We start from the raw sequence: 21,431 nt of genomic DNA, 5'->3' as shown, positions 1-21,431 counted from the left end.
ATCGTCGTGCAACGTTGTGATGATTGCGTACAATATATATCGGTAATCGTCGTGCAACGATGTGATGCTTACGTATAACATGTATCGGTAATCGTCGTGCAACGTTGTTACGTTTACGTACAACATATATAGGTAATCGTCGTGCAACGTTGTGATGCTAATGTACAACATATATTGAGATCAATCTGACAGTAAATGGACTAAACTAAAACTGTTTTCAAAATCAGAAACAAGAAAGCTAAACTGAACTAAGTATCAGGTTTGGATTGTGACACTTTTAAATCTAAAGGAAATTTAACACAATCAAGTAAAACATGGTCAGAGATTGATATTTAACTAGTCAACGTCAAATTAAAAAAAAATAATTTTGGTAGATATATCTCTGAACATCGACTCTATTGTAAAACTTAAATATCTAAAGAAGTTGAAGGAAGTTAAGAAATTGTTTGCCTGTCGAAGTAGATGCTCCTTATTGGAAAAGTTACTTTCATAAATTTCTTTTATCAATTCTTTCATCTGTTATGATCTGTACCAAATCTTCAATCTCATATTGAAAGGTAACTAAATAAATAAATGAAATTCAGCTTTTTAGAGACGATTAAACTGAAATGGATAACAGAGACAATCTAATAGCATATTTTAAGACAAGTGATTTAAATGAGTAACTGACAATCACTTATGTACTTTATAAAACCTTCCTAGATTAAATGTCTTTCAATATATGGTAAAACTTGGTTACCGAACAAATATTTAAAATATTTAAAGGTACACAGATATTTATATTAGGGAAAATTTAATTAAATTGAGCCAGAATTAAACGCCATTAAAATGCATTTTTGCGTAGTGTTATTTATCCTCTATAACTATACAAAAATGAACCATCAAGAATACTTGCCCCATCATATTGTGAATTTAAGCATCATAAATAATTTAAAGTATACGCACGATGGAAAATAAAAGTACTTATTCGATCATCTTTTTATGCACATGTCTTTCTTCTGATTAGATGAAGTGAAGAGAAAAATACATAAATCCTTGTCTCAAAAATATCAGAGAAGTACAGTTAGAATTATATTGCGGAACATTTACATTTCTGGAAATTATTTGTGGGGTGGATCTGAACCATTGAACAGAATTTTAAAATCACGCGAAAGACTTTTTTAATAGATATAATCATTTTGATAAGCTTATTATTGTCTTCATTTTGCTTGCACAATGTCTTATTCATAGTTCACGTTGTTAATTCGCACAAGCTAACTACATTATTATATATATTTAAGTTAATTGGTTGTCTGTTAGTTCTAATATATTTTTTTATTCCATTACATGTTATTGTAATGTAATAGTGTTTACTTGACTTGATTTTTTTTTCAGTCTGTTTGATTTGATTGTTTTTTTTTTTTGATATTTATTTCATTGATGTGAATGCCTAATAATAGAAACATTGTGTCTAGTTGCTGAACTTAAAATTAGTGACAGTTTTGGTAAACAACTTTTTTATATATTCTTTCATAGAGTAAGAATCATTAAGTAGACTCAGGGTCATACCTAGACTAGGTGAAGTGAGGCACGAGTCAAGTCGTACAAAAGTTTCTATATTTTCCAGAAGGATGAACTCTTGACCCCCATCCGGGAATCTGCTTTGCAGTTTAAGTAGTCTTATAACTGATGTTATGATATGAATTCTGTCAGTCGTGCTTTAACACTTGAGACATTAAGTTTTTTTATGTTGTGTCCAGTTTGGGGCTGAATTTTTATTTCTTCAAATTATTGAATTTCAAGTGATTGTTTTCCCTGAAAATTCAAAACTGCTCTAAATTAATTATTGGACAAAGACAGCTACTGGAATTAATGCGGAATTCAAAAACTAGAATAATATTTTATGTGGTTCAACAAGAGGCTGTTGAATTATCAGTACAACGCTGACTATTGCACAGGTCATCGCCTTCCTTCTTGGATTTTCATCGGGATTTGAACTGTGATTCAGTTAGAACTTTTCATTGATAGGACTTGTGTTTTAATTCTTGGATTACAATTTGGGTTTAATTCGCAATACCGTAAGTTCTTTTTTAATTGCTTTTTTACTTTGTAGTCTATGGAAATAAGTTATTTCTTAAACTTTACAAAGCTTATTGTCTTCACTCTTTTCTGTTACCTTTTTCAAGAGCATATACTCGTAACAATATTATAAGCAGAGGAGTTTTATCATCAACACAAAGTAAATATTTTTTCCACATATCATGAGTAGTAAGGGGGGGGGGCACCCTACGTACAATGGGAATTAGCATTACAGAACCCCTTGGGACAATCTACGTACAAGGGAAATTTAACATGGCGAAAAATCGTGGGTCAATCTACGTACAAGGGGAATTTAACATGGGAATAAATCGTGGGTCAATCTACGTACAAGGGGAATTTAACATGGGGAATAGAGTTTGGGCTTGTTTAGGGACAAGGGGAATTGAACATGGGATTTTTTTTTTTTTTAAAAAAAAGGGGTAGGCAATGGAAAGGCTATCTCTTTTCGAGAAATATGGCTGGCCCTGAAAAGGGCCTTTGGGTTTTTCTTCTTCTTTTAACTTCTTAACTTTTTCCACCATCCTCTTATTTTGTCCATCATTCCTTTCTTCTTCTTCTTTTCTGTTTCCGGTTTCCAGTCCGGGTGACCCATGGTTCGGAACTTGTTTTGGATTTTCATCCAATTGTTGTTAAGTCGCTCGAACTCTTCCTTTTTCTTTTTGTTTTCCACATCTTTTCTTTCTTCCATCCATTTCTCTTTAATCTTCTCTACTTCTTCCTCCATTACTTTTCTCATCAGATCTTCCCCTTTCTTCACCTTGTCCAACCCCCATTTTACATTCCTCCACTCTGTCCAGTATAATATCTTTTCTAGGAAGCACCGGACTTGGATGACATGATCCAGTGCTTCCTTCAAACTTCCCACTCTGAAGTAAGGTGGGTTAATGAAGCCTATTGACTTCTTCTTCAATCATCCCTGCTATGATATCTCTTGCTGTCTTTAGGCCTTGAACTTGGCTCGTTGCAAAGTCTTTCATATCTCCATGCCTCCATTCCTCTTCTATTCTTCCTAAAACATATTCTACATCCATTATCCAGAAATAGATGTCTCTCAGTAGATTGAATAGAACTGATACTTGAGTCATTTTGTCTCAGTTATTCCGTAGAATGGTTCCAACGACGAACGTGGTGGGTTCTTATACTGAAAGCGCGGACGTGAAGGAAAACATCCCCCTAAAACATAAAATTGATCTTACCTAGATCATGACCCAACAACGCGCGGACGAAAAGGAAAACATCCCCCTACTTTCTCATTTCATATAATACAACCCTAACTATACTCTTCACATACGCTAAGAAACCCATAATCTACTATTCACACAAACATACCTGAGCTCTTATAAACACACAAACACATACCCTCACATTTTTTAAAAAGAGTTAGTGTTTATATTCACACTACTCTACCTACACACATTGGCAAATTAATAGTTATTTCTTTTCCAGAGTATTGGGTAGCCCTTAAAAGGGCTGTTTTTTTTAAACTCCAGATGCAACTATCTAATGATTGCACCTTCCTGGCCTGGCGCCGCACACGCATCTTCTTCCCCAGTCTCCTTTCACCTTTCTTCTGGGGAGCGAAGAGGGAGGATGATTCGCTTCAGCACCCCAATCCTCTGTCTCGGGAATATTGAACGACATCATCTCTTCTCTTTTCTTTTCCTCCTCTTCCCTCTGTCTTCTCTCCTCCTCTTCCTTCTTTATTCTTTCTTCTTCTATTATAGCCTCCGCAGCCAGTTCATTTACCAGGCGCCTGACATATTCCAGATGTATCTGGAGTTCAAGAAGTTTGCTTATTCTGCTACTATTCATTCTTGTGTTGATCAATCAACAAGGGTAGCTAGACTGCCGAGCGAGTTTCAATTTATACTGAAAGCGCGGACGTGATGGAAAACATCCCCCTAAAAACATAAAATTGATCTTACCTAGATCATAACCAAAAACAACAACGCGCGGACCTAAAAGAAATACTCACTCACTTTTTTATGCTAGCCATCACTATTTTAAAATTTTTTATAAATCACTTCAATAGACTATCCACATACGCAAAGCAATCCAATCTAACCTCAAATATACACCTCAAACACGGAAAAAGACATCATTTTAATCTACTATCCTTACCAACGTACTTAATCACTTACAAACACAAACTCACTAACACATACCCTCACATTTTTTTAAGAAAGAGTTAGTGTTTATATTCACACTACTCTACTTACACACATCGGCAAATCGATCGTTATTTCTTTTCTAGAGTATTGGGTAGCCCTGAAAAGGGCTGTTTTTTTGTTTGCTATGGCATTCTTTTTTTAGTTTCTAAGAATGCGATGTCCTCTGAGGATAGACTTTCTGGCGATAGGTCTGCTTCTTCGGAAAGAGAAGAAGAACTCTTTGGTGTCGATACGACAATCGACAAAGCCTCTGTCAGCTTCAGGTTGCTGCTGTTGTTGTTGCTGCTGTTGGTGCTGTTGCTTCTGTCTCTGAAGTCTGTACTTCTCTGTCCATTCTTCTTTTTCCCGGTTCATTTCTTCTCTGAAGAGCTCTTCTATCAGGTCTTCAGTGATTTTTAACATTCTCGCATTCTCTATTTCTTCTGGCTTCGGTATCAGACTGTGTCTGACCCTATGCAAATTCACGTAGGCTTCGTTGAGTTTAGCTAGTTTGGAGCACATCTTCTTAGGAGGATGAGTCGACAATGGATGGTTAGACTGGAAACAACCCCGGTTCTTAAAGTCAAAGCGCGGACGTGAAGGAAAACATCCCCCACACGATTTTCGAGCCGCAACGTTCAGTGAGTGTCATGAGAGGGATAGTAAGAAATGAAAGTGCATCAATCCAACATTCTTATAGCTAAACAAAAGATAAAGGCATTTTTTTCAAAACACAACATTTTTTATTCAAAAATCACTTAACACTAAACAACAACTCTAACATTTTTAACAATAATCCAACAGTATAACATCAAACAATCTTTTCAAATCACAAACATTTTTTTCTCAATTGACAATCTACTTTAAACAGGGCTGACAACGTTGTGAATGAAATTGTGATTTCCACTGTTGGAAATCATTAGGCCATTGATGGACTCTACGTTTCCTAGCTTGAGACAAAAGATAAGCATAATGGTCACAAAACCATCGATCTACTTTCACATCGTTTCTTGAAGAAGAACGAGGATCAAAATGAGTCACTAAATGTTCTAAGGAATAGCCCAGGCTGCGATGATGCAGAAAATACACACAGTACTGTCCACACACCAAGGAATCTGTGCCTTGTAATTTCACGTTATTGAATCGGGTGGTTTGAGCATTTCTTCTCATAAAGTCGATGATATCGTCTTCCAAAGGGGGCAATCCATACGAATCGAAATATTCCACACATCCTTCTTGAGGAAAGTAGACGGCTACCCAGTGGGTTCCTGGGAGATGACTGTCGTCCGTGTTGATCACGTAAGCTTGATGGTCTTGAGGTTTGCGATGAGGGAGTTCATCTTTAGCACAGACGACAGGATTCCAAGAAGCCGTATACGAACTGTGGTATAAAAGGTAATAAAGTTCCCAGTATCCATTGATTTGTGTGTGTGTGTGTGTGTGTGTGTGTGTTTTCTTCTTCTTCACAGGTAATAATAAGTTGTCAATTCGATCCTGACTTTTTGCTTGAAAATGTCTGACGAATAAACGGTTATTCGTTCTGTTTCCTCACTCTGATTCAGGAGAGCTTCGATACGATGGATCTCTTGAGTGGTTAATGGTGGACAAGAATGTTCACGCAAGTCTTTATACCACTGATGCAACACGTCTTTGTCCGAGATGAGACTCCAAGCTTCGTCCAGATACTCGTCCAATTTTCCTTCTTGACTTAACATCAGGCATTTATCGTGTTGAATTTGACTGGGATGATCGTTTTGACATCCATAACAATTTTTCTTGATCAATTCCATCATTTTTTCGACCAAGTGTTTGGCAAAACAGGAGACTAAATGGGCTTCTTGTTCTGGCCATCTCGACTTCATCATGATATCTTCTTCGTCTTTATCTTGAGATTCTTCTCCTTCCACGGTCTCCTCACATTCCATCTCCAAAGTTTCTCCACTAGGTAAAGAGGGATAACAGTCTTCCATAGCTTCTAATAATCTAGAATGACTTCTCTCAAACTGTTGATTTCTATGGTATTATCGAATTCTGCATACAGGATGACGTTCACTGTCTGTTTCAGTGCTTCTGCAAACTGAAGTTTCACACGAATCTGGCCAGATTTTATAGGGTGGAAATGTCCCTCGTCGCTGCCTTGGTCTGGAGTGAAATCGAAAGCCCACAAAGCATAGCCTCCTGCATAATCTTCGTACTCAATGCCGTGACTGGTGTTGGTTCCTAACTGGCCGGTGGCTTCGTACAGGGACAAGTACGATCTCAAGTAATTCATCTTCTTGTCACTAAAATCAGGTTCGAAAGGTCGGGTACACAAGGTCTTGCCATCGCGACTGACTTCGATTTTCTTCACGTTGAAGTGTTGAAAGTTGAAAGGATTTTCTTTGAAGGCTCTGTTGAAGGCTGAATTCGAGACCATACCAAGGATTAAACGCTTGGATAACTGTCCTTGAAACAGATGATCTTCGATCATGGAATGCTGTCCAACAGGAATGGTGAACGTTTTCACTTCCACACGTCGTATGGGATACTTGGCGGTCGTTCTGCTCAACGTTTGACTGATATGGTTTCCCACTTTAGGTAACACTTCTACGCGTCGTACGTAGAGTTTGGCCTCCTCGATTTTGCTTTTAGGAATGCCAATCTTTTCAGAATCAGCCTGCAAATGGAAAGCGGTACTGCTGCGATTCAGTCTCAAGCGAACATTGACCCCGTTCAGCAAATATTTCTCTTGCAACCACATGTCCAAATGCAAACGATCCATCAGTTCTAAACTCCTCTTCTCTAAGATTTTGCTTTCTCTTGCCTGAAAGCCGGAATTGCTTCCATCTAATTTTTCGAACTTGCCCGCTTCGTCAGGTACCCACAGCACACAGGCATTGAGATGAGTATCCTTGGCATCTATTCCGTACGTCAAGAGATTTTCCAGGTAGGCACGGTAAGGGAATGTATCCATGCTGCTGCTGACTAGCTTGTTATTCAAGTACAAATCCACTGAGCTGAACAAGGAATGCATGAAATTGTTGACGGGAGCTATATTCTCAGCGTCATCTACTCCATTACCATCCTTATCTAGAACTTGGACTTTCAAGTACAAGTAACTGCTATTCAGATCAATGTAATCTTCGGGTTGTCCTTTGATTTCAAACTCGATGGGAGCGGAATCGGTCAATGAGGAGACGGGATGAAATTCCACCCATTGGGATTCTTGCATGGTCATCATGGTAGGGGGCATGGCAAACAGATCCAGTTCCGTCTTGGAACAAGCGCAAGACTCTCGGTGCATCATTTTTTTTTCTCTGTTTCAATAATCGAAAACGTCTAAGTCTCGAACGGTTCTTCTTTTCTTGGCCTTTCTCGCTTGAAGTCTGGTGAAAGGGTGTTTTCTTCTTCGTCGTCTCTTTCTGCCTTGTCCTTGCTGAATGCCTGACTCGGTAGCGTGCAGGGCATTTATAGGTGTGTCTCGTCGGCCTAAAATGTCTTTGCCCGTTTGCAGCAAGACATTTTTGCCTGCCCTCATGAAGGCTTCTTTAGGGTTTTGTTTGTCGATGATGACATTTTGGAGAAATTCTTTGCCTTGCGTCAGTGCCGCATCTTTCAAGGCGTGCAATCCGCGTGTCACCATCGATTTCAACACCGGGGCCACCGAACGAAAGGCCAATTTCAGCATGTCTCCTAAACCGTGTCCTCGCTGTCGAGCAACCCCTCGGTACACTGGATACATGACTTACTTACGAATCGTGAGAAAACCGTTTTCGAAAATGGAGTTTCACCGTGACTTTTCCTTTGATGAATGGAATATTTTGTCCCAAATCTCCTTTTATAGCAATGTTGACCGTGTCCAAATACGACATGCAGACAGGCAAATAGTGAGGATGGACAAATTCGCGGTGGACGTGGTAAGTGTTTCCACCTTCCTCGTCAGCGTTCGTGGCAGAATCCACTTTGAAAGGAATGACACGCAGTAACGGCACGGAGGTGTGTCCCACCACGTTGTACTCTACCACATCGGAGTACACAAAGATCAAATTCAGTCCTTGGTTCAGTTCTACCGGGGTACGAAAATACTTGGCAAAAGTCTCGTTGTCGAAAATGCCTGATGATTCGGGTGGTGTTTTTTGTTCTACTTTCTTCCTCAGCCCCATGTCACCGCCCAACATGTCGAACAATTCAGGACAAAATAAAATGGTTACGATTTTACTCTGCTCAAATTTCATCAAGAAGCGACGAGCTACTTTGTGGTACTCCATGGTGACACTTTTGTTCTTGACCTGCTCAAAAGCTTTCCCAAACACGCCATTAAACTTGGAGCTTATGGTGCTGACCAAATGATGACCACTAAAATAATAGCCTGGGGGAATGAACAAGTGGTAGGTCCACTTTTTAGTGCTTTCATTATAGGTTTTCTTGTCAGATATGGTTCTCTTATCCAACTCCAGTTGCAATTGTGGGTCATGAACTTCCACATCAAATTTATTTTGATTGGGAAGGACATTCTGGACTTGGGTCGGGTGAATCATTTCTACAAAAGCCACTTCCCAATGGGCTTCGTGATCTAAGGGGATGGCTTGAGGTAATTTAGCCGTGTAACAGCACAACGTGTTGTGGGGAAACACTTCCATGGAACTGTCACTGGGTAAGGTTAAGTAAAATTGGTTTTGGTGACTCATAATTCCAGAGTTCTGTAGCTGTCCGAGGGGATATTACTGGACGTCAGAGGCGTGTCTCCACCCAAAATGGGGTTCTGGTTGTGGTTGGAGTGGTGACTGACACTGGCACTGGACACAAGGTTCCCGTTCGAGGAGAATTTCAGGGAGGGATTGGGAAGCAGGTAACCGATGCAACTGCTCAATAAAATGGTCCACAATTGTTTGTCTCCTTGTTGCAAACTCAAATTGGCAATGGCTGCCCCGATGACACAATACACCACGAAGATTTGGCAGAAAAAGACGATTTGCGTTTTAGGCACACGTTCTCCACACCACACCCACAAGGGTTGTTTTTGTAAATCTTGCACAGAAGAACTGGGTGAAGAAGGAGTGGTCGACGTAGCTGCGTCTGCTGTGTGAAAGGGCATGATGGTCACTTCTTCTTTTTATAGTCGATGACTTGCGAAGCGTCGATCCAAGAATCGAAACTGGGTGGATATCCTTTCCAACGTACTTTGACTTCTTTGACACGTCGTTTGCCCACTTTACGGGTTCTGCGTTCGAGAATGCTTTCGATGTCGTACACGTCTTCTTTTTTGGTGACACGTTGTAACTCGGGAAAATAAAACGTTCCTTTGAGCACTTCTCCGTTCATGTCTTCCAATTTATAGACGGCAGGATGACGGCCATGCACTCGTCCAGTGACGCGAAACAATTCGGTCGTCCAGTTAGGTAAGTAACCTTTGTCGAAAGTGCGTTTGGTTTTGCCAATGCGCACCCAATCTCCTACGGCCAACTCTCCACTTTTCTTGGGGACAGCCCTCGTCGGGGACGTACCAAACAGGCGCTCAAACACCAGCACTTCGTTGTCGGGAGTCACGTCTTGCGGGGCACGTCCGATGCTTCGATGGTAAGATTGGTTGTACGCTTGCACCAGGTGAGGTAAGATGTCGATGTACTTCAGAGTGTGGTGATGCGTAAAATATTTCCACATGCGTTCTTTCAAAGTGCGTTGAAAACGTTCCACGATGCTGGCTTTGGTTTCGGGATTCTCGGTGGTAAAAAAATGAATGTCACGTTTCATTAATTCTTTTTGGAAAGCTTGGTTCAGAAATTCGGTGCCTTTGTCCGTTTGCCATCGAAGTGGGTGACGACCGCTTTGTTTCAACACCCGTTGCAGGGCTCGCACTAACTCGCTGCTGGATTTGGAAGTCAAGGGCACGACCCAGGCAAATTTGGAAAAGACGTCGATGACACAAAACAAATATTTGTAGCCACGATTGTAGCTGGCCAAATGAGAGACATCGGCTAAATCGGCTTGCCATTGATGATCGATGCCTTCCACTCGGGTGCGACTTCTGGCAAACTTGCGTCGAATGGGTTTGTGCAAAGTGTAGGTAGCTTGTTCTTGTAACCATCGTTGCACTTGAGGTAAACGGAGACTTTTCAGTCGCGTTTTGGCAGCACGATACAATTTTTGAACTCCTGCGTAACCTGCAGGATGCGAGGGATCGTAGTAAATGTTGGCTAAGACTTTTTCCATTTTTTTTGTGTTGATTGGTGTCTTAATAAGGCACCCACTCTTGGAAGAGGCTACTCTTTTTCTCTTGGGGTATTTTCTTGGATTGCAATGCTTTGCGTGTGCGACCGGCAATAGGTGTTGAAGAGGAGGATGTCTGAGCAGGGGATATCGGTTCTTGTTTCACTTCTGTCTTCACTTCTGTCTTCACTTTCTTTTTCTCTTGTGATGAAGAAGGGGTGGCCATCATCTTTTTAATCCATCCAATTCTGGAGGTAGGTGGTGTTGTTAACTTGCGTACTTTTTCTGGTGGAGTTTGAAACCCTTCTTCTTCTTCTTCTTTTCCTTTTTCTGTCTTGGTCACTGGTAGTGGTGGAACTGGTACTGGTACTGGTACTGGTGATGGTGCTGGACTTTTCATCAAGGTCTTAAAATCTTTCAGAGTGGGTAGAGCTGTTTCGTCTAAAGCTTTCTGGTGAAAGAGTTGCAGTCGTTGCAAGAGTTGACCGTACTTTTGCGATTTTTCTGTTTCGGACAAATCTTGGCGATCCATCAAGGACTGCAATTCGTGTTGTAACTGGGACATTTCGCTCAAATTGGGATTGGGAGGTAAATGCGGGGTGCGTTGTTCTTGCCACCGATGGTATTCCATCCATCGTTTGTAAGGCACTAAAGCTAGTTTTCGTCCTTCCATGGGGTTGTCAGGGGTCGATTCTGAGATCTTGGGACTTCCGAGGGCCTTTTTATCTTGCTCCCACCAGTCCTCCCAACATTGTTCCCAAGACTCCTTTCAGTATGGGGCCTAACAAGAAAGGCAAAATGCCTCCACGTTGCACTAACATCTTCTTTTTTGACGAATGGGAATTTTCTTTCGAACCATTTGGCGAAGAACGTGACGATGCTTGCTTAAGCATTGTTTCTGGTGTTTGGACAAAGGAATCGTGCCTTTCAAAACGTTCAAACAACATTCGCACACGGTATCCATGACCTCTTTGGAGGCCGTTTGAATGAGTTTTTTTCGTAAGGGGTGGAGAAGCTTTGGACAGGACAGATAACAGGTCCCCATGTTTGGCTAAACGTGGTGGCAGTCCTTTCCTTTTCTTTCCTTGGGGTTTTCTGGAGGGTGACATCTTTGAGTCTTTAGGAGCACCAAAAAACACTGATACCTTACTCGGTCACAGGCCTTTTTTATACTGGAACGCGTCGCCACTGATTGTCTTTACGTCGTATCAGTTTGAGGACAGGCATGACACGTCGTGCAGGGGTACGTAACGGACTAAATCGAGCCAGTTCTTGCTTGGACAAATCCAGTAAACTTTGTAACATGCCCGATCTTTCATGGACTTTGATTTTGGGAGAAGGTACTTTGTGAGCAGCAGCCACTGCCGCCAAATTGGAGGGTCCTGCCACTGGGGAAGTTCTTTTGGGGGTCATCAACGGAGAAGTTCTTGGTGTGATCAACGTCTCCAAGTACTCTTCAGTTCCTGGTGTCATCAACGGAGAAGTGGACAAACGTGAGGATGCCGGAGACGTAGTCACCGCCGTGGCAGATCGTGGTTTGCGAGTGTAAGGTTGCGTCCTGGCCGAAGTGCCTCTCTTGCGACTAGTTTTCTTCTGTGGACTTTTCTTTTTCTTGGAGCTTCTTTTCTTTTTCCGGGGTGGTGTCTGGTAAGAGGAGGGTCCCGCCACTGGAGAAGTTCTTCTCTTTGGGGACCTGGTCTTTTTCTTTTTCTTCTTGGGGCTTCGTTGGACTTTTGTCTTGGGGATAACTTTGGGGGCATTAGGATCCCATCTTAAGAGTGAGCGAATGATGACCCCTCCTAGAGTACCGCTCCCTCCAGGTTTCAAAATGATTTGTTTTTTGGTTTGAGTGTCGATGCGGGGATCGGCCAGTTGGACCAAAGCGACTTTGTTTCGATCGAAAAAGCGTTTGGTTTGATGAGGAATCTGAATGATTCCTTGCAGTATTTGACGTGCCGTCACCGTGAACCATCGTAAGACTTCTTTGAGACTAGCTTCTAAGACACGAGCTCCTGTTTGTGGATTTTTTTCTCGACTGATGCCATAGAAGGCACGAATCAATTTGACGGGAAGATGCGACTGAAGGGACGTCATGTTCACACTGTGTGAGACAGACGAAAAAGGGTCTGAGGTTTTTATAGATTTTTTGATGGGGAGGGAAATGAAGTCGAGGACGGAGACGTGTACAGGACAGGCCCTCCGTCTTGGCACCAGTGGTGAAACAAGTGGGTACGAAATCGCAAATCCTCGGGAGTCGTAGGTTTCAAATCGACGAGTAAATAGGCGTGTGGCGTTTGAGTGGCATCGTCGTACGCCTGAGTCAGCCAAGGCGTTCCTAACTGTTTGGCTAAGACTTGCACTTGCGATTTATCTCGAGGGCTTTTAAATAAGACCACGTAATGCGCATTGAGACTGATGGTGCGATGGGCTTTACTTTGTTGAAACAAATTTTGGGTGATGTAAACGACACTGGCATTACGGTGATGCCCTTTGCGCGTGAACCACAATTTAATTTCTTCTTCGTCTTCTCCTAACATGTCGTCGAAAATGACCAAATGGGTTTGACGGGAGTCAGAGACGATTCCGTCGTCTTCTTTAGGAATGCCTTCCACAAACACGATGGAATCGCCTTGACTTTCTCGCAAGAGGCTGTACGCCGATTGCCACTCTTTGTAACACCACACGATCCGTTGAGGGGGTCGATCGATCAAATGATGTTTATGTTCGATCAAACGTTTGACGAATTCGGTTTTGCCTGAACCGCTAGGTCCAGCAATGAGCATGTTAAAGGGATGGCGAAGATATAAAGCCTCCCAACTGGCACGATCTAAGTGTTCGTCGATGACTTTGACAGTAGAGGAAGAGGGAGCAGAGGCAGCAGAGGTAGCCATGGTGTGAGAAATGTCACTTGTGACGCGAAAACAAACAAGACAAGAGTTTATATACTTTTTTCAGAACTCGTTTATTGAATGTTTCAAACATGAATACGAAAGACAAAAATACATAAAAGCCAAAGGCTTAAGTACAAGGATAAAAGGCACATGATAACTATGAACGTGGAATAAACACAAGTGTCTGTACAACATGTTTTGGGTAATGTTCTAACCAGTTCTATAGTAGGGGGTAAGGTCACACAAGTGTCCTCCCGAAAGGGTCTTTCAGGCCTATCCACGACAGTCCTGTCCTGGGTGACGGGTTCTTCTGGCACCATCACTAACACGGGTTGAAAAGTAACTTTTTTCCTTGAACAACTCTCGTGCATACTGGGCCACTTCTTGGGTCCAAGCCTCAAAACCCCATTCTTTCCAGGCACGGACATCTGTCCAATGGGGATGTAAGTCACAAGCTACACACACATCGTCATACACGTCTTGCGTAGCTAACAGTTGACGAATCTTTTTTTCCTGTTGAGGTCGAGAAGTATCCAGATGAAAACGCAAGGCTTTGAGCAAAAGGAGTTTTTCGTGACCATTTAAGGCCATTGAGGTGGTAAGTACTGATCGTAAAGAGTCCACAAAGAATCGGCTGGTAAACGAAATCCCAGAAAACAAGTCACTAAGACACACACCACTTGTCGTCCCAAATTGAATGGATAAAGTTCTTGTAATAATTGATGGTAATGATCCACGGTTTGAATATGGTCATTGAATTCCTTCCACGGAATCTGTTGAATGATATGTGACATAATCCGTGGCATGGCAACTTGATTTTATAGTGTCTTTGTTTCGGAAGCAATAAAGGTAATTTCTAACCAAACACGTTCGTTCTCCAGTAGGGAATTTAAATGTTACATACTGTAATTGAAACGTCAGAGTTTGTCTAGATGTTTCGTCTTTTTCTAAGCAGATTCCATGTAACAAATGTTGGTAATCCTTTAACTCGTCTTCCTCAATACGTTGCAGTAAGTGAATCTCGAAGTAACCAAAATTACGAACGTCTGGTCCATCCTCATCCATAAACTGAAAGTGTTCAACAAGGTCTGACCACTGAAAAAATTTCTGACGAATCAGTCCTCTTATACCATTCAGGTACCAGTGGTTAAAGATCTGGTGACGTAACGGATGCAATTGTTCTTTACGTTTGACTTGTATTTTCACCAGCTCTCGGTAAATCCTTTCTCTCAACTCCTCAGGCAAGCCCAAAATGTTCTCTTGTAAAGTATCCATAAGTATATACACTGTTTTTGGAATCGTTGGGTGGTGGCCAATAGCCTCGTTTACCTTTGTGCCTAATGTAATATCCACTCATAATCAGTCTTCTTGTACTTTGGAACATAGCATAATTTAAAAACGGACGAATCACTTTGAGTTTGCGTTTCACTTGTATTTTGATCAGTTCTCGGTAAATGCGTTCTCTCAACTCCACAGGCAAAGCACGAATGTTCTCTAACAAAGTATCCATGAATAGGTCATACTAAATCCTCTTTGGTCTGACACAAGAAATGTACTCTTTGCAGAAACATGGTTTTACTTCAGTGTCGAATTTAAATCGTTCAGTCACTAATCTACACATTACAATTCGTTCAGAAGTTTCCTCTTTCACTAAGTTGACATTGTGTTCAAGATGTTGGTAATTCGTTAACTCTTCCTCTGGAATTCGATGCAGTACGTTTACAGTGATGTAGGTAGAATCGTCCATAACAAACCAATCCTTTTTAAAACTAGAGGATCGTTCATCAATGTCTGTCCGATGGAACACTTTCAATTGAATCAATCCTTGTATAGCCTTCAGGTACCAGTGGTTCAAACACCGGTGACGTAACGGATGCAATTGTTCTTTACGTTTCACTTGTATTTTGACCAGCTCTCGGTAAATGCGTTCTCTCAACTCCACAGGCAAAGCACGAATGTTCTCTTGTAAAGTATCCATGAACAGATTATTATGGTAAGAAGTTACTTCAATGTCTCGGTCCCACTAAGGGTAAGTAATGACAATTCGGTGACCATCGAGCATGTTCTACGTAGGCCGAATCTTGCGGTTCCCAGTGGTGAAGTGACACACCGCAACTGAAGCACTTGACTTTATCTCCTTCGCCCAAGTAGAAAAATCCGGCTCTGGCTAATTCTTCGGGGGTCGGTCCTCCCAGATACTTTGGCCATTTTCCTTTGAACGATTGAAGACGATTTTCAAAGTCGCAGTATTCCGACAAACGCACAGGAAACGAATATTCGTCTTTCACAGGTTCGTTTCGATGAGGGTTGGGTGACAGGAACAGGAGTTTGTTCAAGGCTGGATGACATCCGTAAGGGGGTAGACGTGAAGGTGAACATTCCCCTTTAAAACGAAACCCAGTAAAATGTCCAGGAGGACGAGCGGCATCACTTTCGCATCCCTCAGGTTTGACACGCACAGCATCACTTTCCATGATAGGGGTAGTGACACTAAAGTTCCCATGATGCTTTACGCCATCGCTCAGGTCACAAGGTACAGCATCGTATCCATCGCAAGGCTCACAATCGCATTCCACTTCCGAAGCCCCACACTTGAATTGTGCCTTTCTGAACAACTTGTTTCGTGTTTCTCTGAAAGTATTCATCTTGTTCGCTCGGTCTTGGTAGTCACAATGAACTATCGATCTTGACCATAGCCCCTTTTTATACTAGTCGCAATGCAGTCTCCAGCTTGTACATCTTTCCTTTTTTACGTTTTTTTATGTCCTGTTCTGGAAGGTACCGTCTCTAAGGTACCGTCAACATTGTACCGTAGTGTGATGGGTGGAAAGACCATAGAAAGGTAAGGGCAGTGCGGAGACCATCGAGTATGTTCCAGAATAGCTGAATCTTTATAGATACATAGATCCATTCGTCACTTCAGTCCGCAAGCGAAACACTGTACCTCGTATCCCAATCCTGACTCAGGTCCCAAGTAGACAAATCCTGTTCTAGCTAAAACATGCGAAGAAGGTAATTCTTCCCTATCCGTAGGCCATTTCTGAAACGTGTCCAATCGACAGGCACAATCACAATAGTCAGGTAAGAAGACTGGAAAATGGTAGGGTTTGAACTTGGAGTTCTCATCGGGTTTCTCACTCGATTCTTGCTGTGGCGAAGTCATCTTTCTGGTGGGTGGCTATCCTTTTACAACCAATGTTTTATACCAACGTGTCCATACGGTAAGGTGAAATGATTGGGAAGTCGAACTCGCTTCTGGTACACGATTTGATAAACTTTTTCCAAGGGTCGACTGACGATGTGGTGAGTGGGTAAACGTACAATCTTGTTCGGTTGGTAAGTGGTCACTTTAAAGTTTCCATCCTCTCCCGATTGCAAGGCTTCTTTCAATACCCCAAAGTTGACCACTCGACTGGTACGATGATTCAGAGTCAGTCCTTTCACTTTGCACGTTGTGTGCACTTCTCCTTGTTTGTCACGGTATTCGTAGCCGTAATTTTTGGGACCGCCACTGACGAAACTTAGAATCTTGTCGTCGGGATGCTCGTCTGTCCAGGCTCCTAAACGGTCTCCTTCGATGTCAGGGTGATGTTGAATCGGGTGATGGATGTAAATGCAACTGTCCGTGTCAAAGTACAGGACGCGTTCTCCTAACAGTTCTAAAGCTTCGTACAATTTTAAGCGAGCATGAGCTGTCACGTAAGCCGCAATGATGACATTTCCAAAAGGGTCGTCTTGTACAAAGTCCAGATCTTCTTCGTAATTGACCAAGATCAAATCCTCTCGAACGACGTCCACGTGTTTCATGTATTTGGTTTTGTCGTGAATCATCTGGAAGTAGCGGGAAGGTTCTGTCAAATATTCCGTCTTGGGTAAACACGGTCGTTGTGCCATTTTACCCCACAAGCAATTTAACATCACTTTGGCAAACGATCGCCTGCCTTCGTTTTTCTCGATGTGGTCTAAAGTGATGCCTTCTTGTTCGTAGTATTTCTCTTTGAACTGTATTTGGTCTTCGGGAGTGTGACACCAGGAAGGATAGCCGCTGGCTTCTTGCTTCAGTTTCAAAAAGGCATCTACGTAGTCAGCGAAAATGCCTTTCTGAGTAGGGTCACCCTTGTGGTATTGTTGTGTCTTGGGAAAGTGGCAAATTTCGTACACTTCTAACAGTTGGTATCCCATGTCCAGAGCTTTGAACAATTCTACGCTGACCCAGGTTCCCGTCAAGGCCCGTTCTTCCTGGCTGTGCTGACAAGGTTGGTCTTGGTTGCACGTTTCGGCACAAGTACGGCACAATGGAAACATCAGTTTGCCTTGACAATGGTGAGGTAAGACGGGATGGTATAGGTTCGTGGGAGGCAAAACTTTACACTTGATCAAGCCTTCGTATTGTCGATTGTTTTTCAGGTCGATGTGTTCCGTGAACAATTGTGGGTGCCCTACAGGAAAGCGACAATATTTGCACACGTAGGGATACAGCGAACACACGTCCAAGTATTTGATTTCTTCTCCTTTCTCTTCGTCGGCTTGGTACAGCAAACAGGTGGCATTGGTCCTTCCTCCGTACAAACTATCCCTCGGGTTCAGCGGATCCATGAACTGGTAACTTTCCACGAGGCGTTTAAACTCGGGATCGGTTTTCAAACGGTGATCGTATTCGTGTTCCCACATTTCCACCACTTGGTATCCTTGCTGTTCTAACTTTAGGCGTCGCTGACAAGTGTCCTGGTACAAGTCTTCCATGGTCCCTTGTAAAAACTGATTTTTAGTGTCACGGTCAGGGTAACAAACGGGACATCCGTGAAATAAGCAACCGTTAAACTCGTACACGATCTTGGGGTTTTCTAAGTCCCAGCCATCGACCGAATACGTTCCGATGGTCTTTTCGCCCCCTCCGTTGCGGGCATGCTGAATCCACTTGTCTTCCTTGTCGCACAAGTAATGTAACCAACGTAGGGCTTTGACCGAGTATTGACGTTTGACATAGTGGGTCGTTTGAGGGCTGATGACAGCCACGGTGTTTTCAGGCATGAATCGTTGTCGATACACTAAGGAACACGCTTTGGCAATGGTGCAAGCTTCTTTCAAAGGATCGACCCCTCCGTGTTCCATGAACAGTTCTCGAAATTTTCCACAGCAACGCCGTAAAATGTCCACGTCGGAACGACAATACTTTAGCATTTCTTCCTGAAAGTCGAAAGGGTCCGAGGCGTGAGCCTGGTACCAAGCGTAGAAAGCTTCTCGTTGTTCGGTACGCATGTTGTCGGGGTCGTAATAGTGAGCCTCAGGTAAATGGGGCAGAACGGCGTGTTGATTGGCTTCCGTATTGAAAAAGTGAGGAAAGTACCCTTTAGCCATTTCTGTCATTCCAAACGTTTTAGGCATTCGACTCAAAGGCATGGCCAAATAGCTCATCGAATCTTTAAACTGTACTTGTCCCACTTGCATGAAAATGATTTTGGCTCCGTTCAAAGTCACTTTAGGACGTTCGGTGCCTTGTTCCGTATAGTATCTCAAAAGAAACTGTCCATCGTATCCGGAGAAATTGTGAGCCATCACCGTGGCATGACGATGACAATCTCCGTAACGTTCGATGTCCTTTTGGCTCCACGTCTTGTCGATGGGGTCTAAGACCCATTGGGCAAAATCGGCTAACGTGTTTGGTCCCCGAAAGATTTTTTCACGCCCTCCGGGAATCTTGCTGCAGTGAGGGCAATGACTGAAGATAGGTTCTTGAATGCACTTCTCGCACGCTCGGTAAGCCATTCAAAAATTAGGAATGTGAATGCCGGTCTCTTGCATGCATTCGAAATCGAAAAAGATGAAATTGCCTTTCTTCTTGTGACCGTCCTCTTTCTCTGGTGGGGGTTGTATTTTTGCATGTAGCATTGGTGTTCCAAGTCCACGATGTGGTGACAAATGTGACATTTTTTCTTTCCTCGACATACGTGTGCCTTGGCCTTATTGGTACGTATGACTTGTTCACACGTAGAGCACAATCTCAGGAGTTGACAAGCACATTTCCTCTGTGAACCTTGTGTTTTCAGATGTTGTTGGTAACAGGTAGGACTGACAAACGTGCGCTGACAAGTTGAACAAGGCACTGGTTTTTCGCTCAGACAGGGTGGAGAGGCCAAACATCCTGGGCATTTCCGTCCACAATGCTTGTGTTGCTCTCGATTGTTATAACCATAATCACATTTCTCACAATAATAAGCATATCCCAGGAATCCAGTGATACTGGTAATGGTATCGAAATGTTCATCGTGATAATAGACATGAATGTATTTTCCGTCCTTAAAGTCTTGGCCTCGAAACAACAGAGACCCGCGCATTTCTTGAGGGTGTACTTTCAAGGTGTATCGTGGAGCTAGGACATCTTGCAATTTTTGCATCTCAGGAATGCCACAGGGTGTGTCTTTGGACAGTCCGGCTTGTTGCAACAGGAGTTCTGCTTCGTTTCGTTGTTTGGCTCGATTGGAACGTTGAATAGTGTTCCAGGTTCTTTTCCATTCTACCGTGTCGTTCTTGTTGGCATAGGTTCGTCCCACCACGATGGCTCGAGCTAAACACATCTGGTCTTGAGGGTTGTTAATTCGGACGAGACTTGTTTGGGGTTGCGAAGGTCGTCCACCAATAACATCTTTTTGCGTCCTGTCCCTTGAGGAAGAGAGACGTGAGCCATTTTCAGTGTGGCTTTACCATCGGTGATGTCAAACTGGTCATTAGATTGTTGTACGTGTTGAATCTTGTCCATGATTTTGGAAGGAGTTAGTTCTGCGGGTCTGCTAAACTCGATCCAAACAGGGGATTTCAAACCGTCGTGATCTATGGATAGTGTCAAGCGATCGTCTTCTTTGGGTTGACATTGTCGCTTGAGTGCGGTGAGCAAAGAATCCCACATCTCGGTGATAAACCCTTCTGCTTTCTCCAATGGTACGTCGGCCTTGAAATCTTTAAACTTCACCGTGTAGGTGTAAGCCGTGGTTCTAAATTTTCTAGAGGAGCGCTTTTCTGTCTCTCGAATGGAATAGTATTTTTCAGGGTTGACTAAGGGTGACGAACTTGGTTTAGAGGTTTCAAATTCTGGTTCACTCATGTCCTCTTCAAAATCACTGGCATGAATTTGTGCCAAGATTTCAGCTCTGGCACGAGGCGATAGATCACGTTTCTGCCTCTTACTTTCTTCTTCTTTCTTCTCGAATGAATGGATCGTTTCATCTTGAGTGCAAAACGTCAAATGACTCAAGTGTAAACACCATAAACTAATTTATAGTCATGGCAGACCAGCGTATATAAAAGGGTGCGTGTCTTGCCCTTTCACTATTCATTTCACTCTCAAGCCGAGCACAACGATGGAAGAGACTAACCAAATCGAACGTTTCGTCAGAGCTTTGCGAGGGGTCATTAGAAAATTCTCTTCAGACCAGCCGACGGACTACTCTCCTTCCTTTCGAGATAAAAGTCAAGATACTTGCTATATCTGTCAGAAGAAAGGGCATTGGTCTTCAGAGTGTCCAGACCGTCAAAAAAGAAAAAACAGGGGCTAAAAAAGACAAAAGTAAAGATACCTGTTATTATTGTAAAGAAAAAGGACATTGGTCTCCAGATTGCCCAAAAAAGAAACAAGAGGAATCAGAAAAAAAGAGGAATTCTTCAGAAGAAGAGAGGGATTCTTCAGAGGAAGAGAGGGATTCTTCAGAGGAAGAAGAGGAAGAAAGAAGACAATTCTATTTACAAGAGGCAAAGAAACAGGAGAAGAAAAGAAGAAGGGAAGAAAATGAGGAGAAAGAAGAGGAAAAGACGGTGAAGAAATTCAGAAAACAGAGAGACTAAACAAGGAGAAAGAAGAAGTCAATGAACATTTTATTAAAGTGTTGTGTTGTGAATTGTGAATTGGATTGTAAAAAAATGGATAAAAGAATAAATTAATGATATAAGGTAAGTGTCTTTGAGTTTTGATTTTAAAATAAGAACGTACACTCACGCACTCATAAACAGAAACGTACTATAAGGGTAAAATGGGTGGGTTTTTTTTCAGTTATTGGCAAATTGAAATTGTATTTCTTTTCTAGAAATGTGGGTGGCCCTGAAAAGGGCCTTTTTTCTTTATGGTGTAGGGGTC

The sequence above is a fragment of the Sinohyriopsis cumingii genome, chromosome 2, assembly GCF_028554795.1.
Source record: "Sinohyriopsis cumingii isolate HCF-2022 chromosome 2, ASM2855479v2, whole genome shotgun sequence".
NCBI lineage: Eukaryota > Metazoa > Mollusca > Bivalvia > Unionida > Unionidae > Sinohyriopsis > Sinohyriopsis cumingii.
The sequence above is the reverse complement of the archived record's forward strand: the minus strand, read 5'-3'. Positions refer to the sequence as shown.